We start from the raw sequence: 3,625 nt of genomic DNA on the forward strand, positions 1-3,625 counted from the left end.
AACCAGAGCAGTTAGTATAGGGCATTATAGGACAGCTGATGGAGGATATAGGATCAACATAGGTAAGGCAGTATCTACACTTGCACTATATTGACCTCAGTATGATCGACTGTAGTTCAACGTGCTGGGTGAGGTGGTATTACTGTGTTGCCATAATGCCATTATATTGGTGTGAAACAAATGTAACTATAGACACCTGGACAGCTATGTCAATGCAAGGCACCTTACATCGACCTAACATATGGACCAAGCCTTATTTTCTACTTACAATAGACATATATTTTCTAGTAATACTTTAACAAGGAAGGACAAAACAGCAAATCTTAGTAGTAGTTTTTTCAAAACTACTTCAGCCCAATTCACGCTTGCTCTACCGATGCATAAGGTAGTCTAATGTAAGTCACCTAACATCACTTCTGAATTTGGCCCTAACTGTGCATATGCAATGTGTAATATTTTACACTTATACACACATATTTTACATTTTCCGGTTTCTATTATAACTCCTTATTTTCCACATATTTGAGTTTTTAATATTTAGATCTTTTGGGATGAAAGTTTCTATATTTGGTGTCTGCCTGAAGTAGAAATCTGATTATTTTGAACAAAATCTTCAGCCATTTTTCTGAGTTAGAAAATATTCTAGCTATATTTTTTAGAAATGGCTCCAGCAGAAGTCACTAAATTTCAAAACCTGAAAGCTGTCCTCATTGAGGCGTTATCAGTGTTGGAGACTTAGGCCCTGATCCTGCAAAAAATTATACATGTGCTTAGCTTTACTGTGTTATTGGTCCCTTTTGAAGTCCACAGGACTACTTGCATTGTTTGAAGGATGTGCATGAAGTCTTTGGACTATTGTGACCTTCATTTTTTGTTTCCCAACTTTGCATTGTTTCAATTGTGTGACTTCAGAATTACTTAAAGGAATTTTTATTAAATATAAATCCTTCATTGCAGTCCCATGTAAGTATTAGTGCCTGTATCTTGTGTAACAGGAGTTTTGGATGTTGAAGAAATACAAGACTGGATCCATTGTGTACACGAAATGTACTATAATTGTCTCATGCAAGTATTTCTCAGCATACATTCAACATAGTAAATAGATGTGAGAAACAATATTTGAAAAGCTCTCTTTTGCTTGAACTTTGATTTATAAAGGAAAATTCTGCTAATTCCAGTGGGATACGACTAGTGACTTCTAATTCAATTGCTTGTGCATAAAGATGCAACATGGGATCATAGGATGAAAAAGGGTTCTCTTGCCTCAGCTGAATCAGACAAAATACAGTGCTTAAGCTGTTGACTAATACATGACATGACTGCTGCCAAGATTATGCTGCTCATTTATAAAGGTTGGGGGTGACTCAAAGGCAGCACATGTTTCACATTAGTGCCCAGAGGCAATTACTGTTTACATCATGACAATGTCAATTATCACCTACAGCACTTCTGCAAGGAATAAAATGGTAGTGACAAAGATATAATTATTTGGCCATTTGCTTCTTTACTACTTCAAATGTCAGTGTCTGAGTTGTTTCTCTAGTGGTTTATATGGCCATATTTTCTCTCAGCTAAAATGGTATGAAAGCTACAGTCTCTTCCCACTTGAATATTGGGGAAATATGTTGTTTAAAGCAAAACCTCTTCCTGTGTGACCTTTGATACTGAGTTAGATTTAGGGGGAGTTTCATGGTCTGAAATTGTTTAGCTTCCATACTGTTACATTTTTATTTTAAATGTACATGTTAATATGGCTTAGCCAGCCCCAACAGTTGTGCTAAAAAGTCAAGGACTTTGGAAGTGAATATTAGAGCCATTGCTGAAAACCAGTCATTAGTGGTGCCATTTGGATGGAATAGAAAAATAGTAATATAAAATTTCAGTGTCACTCATTACTGTGTCAGCATAGAGAGGCACTAAGTAGTGGAAGAACTATGTTGTTATCCTGGATGTAGCAGGTGGTCTCCAAGACAACATGAGTTTCAAGTGCTACATAAGAAAGCTGTAAATGTGCTCACAGTTCCTACTATGGACTTCCAGCCATGTCAGCTTCTGTGACTATTAATATTATGTGATTTATGTACATTCTAAACTCAGCCTTTTCATTAGCTCAGTTCCTAAGCATCATCACACACAAACCCCCACTAGAACTGCTGCTAATTGGTGCTATTCTTGACATTGCTGGCAGAGGTATTGAGGAGCCAGTGGGCAGGGAGTCCAATTTTTTCTCACTCCCAGAAGTGGATCTCTAGATTGGAGTTGTGGCACATTGTCATGGTGTGATGATGATGTAAAAAGTTACACTCCATTTGCTGGTTATTCTATGTATAGAGAATTTTGTTTTCCAGGGATGTTAGTCTGGTACCTCTTACAATAAGTAAATTTTGAACAAAGGTGGTAGCTTTACTTTCTTGATTCCTGATTCAGGAATCATATTAGTGATTCATTTAATGTAGAACCTGGAAGGGGAATAAGCTTAACAACAACAATGTGTTTCTCCACCCTCATTGGATCTTTCTGCCCGCAGACAGAATCCATCTAGCTTCCAGGTTGAGCTGGTCAGAAATTTTCTGATGGAATGTTTCCCATCCAAAAATGGCAGTTAATTGAAACAGAAACTTTCCAAGGGAACATGTTTCAACAATATTTCATCGATCGACAATTGAATATTAAATTGGTCCAATAAAAGATATCACCTCACCCACTTTGTCTCTAATATCCTGGGACCAACATGGAGACAATAATACTGCATAAAAATTAATATGGGGTTTAACAAGGTTGAAAAAATCCATTTTGGTGGTTTTGGAATAGAAATCTTTAGTAAAAGGCGAAAGATTTATACGATCTGAAGAGAAACCAGATTTCAATACTTTCAATACCCAATACTTCTGTTAGTCTCAAAGGTGCCACAGGACCCTCTGTTGCTTTTTACAGATTCAGACTAACACGGCCACCCCTCTGATACAGATTTCAGTCTTCATTTTTATAAAAATGAAGTCAAAATTGAAACAAACCACTTCTACAGACAATTTTTTTGAAAACATTGTTCAGTGGTAAATTTCAAATGTTTGTTTTTATTCCAATTTGGAATTAAATAAATCTTGAAATTGTGGAATATTCTGCAAGACAGAAATTCCAGTTCTTGCACAGCTCAATTTCCAGGATGATTTTTTCAGGGGTGTCTTGCAGTTTCCCTGGTCTTTTGCACAATGGAAAATTATTTTGCTCAGTCAGATCCTTTCCCTTCTTTGCAGCCATATTCCCAAAGGAAAGGGAGAGTAAAGCAAATAATGGGGGATGGAGAGACTAAGTTTAAAAATCTCACTACTTAAGAGATATTCCAACTTTTCAAACTGGAAAACTTTTGTAGACTTGAAGTGAGAACTCCTACCTGTTTTAACTGCTGATGATGAAGTTACACGTGCTGCTTGCTGGAACACACAAAGCAATTTTGAATATATATTCTATGCTTTATAGTATAAAATGTTGAATTTCTTTGACAGCTTCATATGAATTTTACATGCATTTCTGCACCAACAAAAAGCAATGTCAATCAAATGGAGTGATTATGCAACAAAATATTGCTTATTGACAGTGGTCCTTAAAGTTGCAAGATATGTTTTTA

The 3,625-nt window shown here is 36.2% G+C and overlaps 1 non-coding gene across 1 annotated transcript; it reads right to left on the reverse strand.

Annotated features, from left to right (window-relative positions):
- Window positions 1-2,746: 2,746 nt before the first annotated feature.
- Window positions 2,747-2,865, reverse strand: LOC117881124. Its single transcript, XR_004646698.1, has one exon. It is a non-coding gene; the product is annotated as a U5 spliceosomal RNA (small nuclear RNA).
- Window positions 2,866-3,625: the final 760 nt, after the last annotated feature.

Source organism: Trachemys scripta, chromosome 7, assembly GCF_013100865.1.
Source record: "Trachemys scripta elegans isolate TJP31775 chromosome 7, CAS_Tse_1.0, whole genome shotgun sequence".
Classification (NCBI taxonomy): domain Eukaryota; kingdom Metazoa; phylum Chordata; order Testudines; family Emydidae; genus Trachemys; species Trachemys scripta.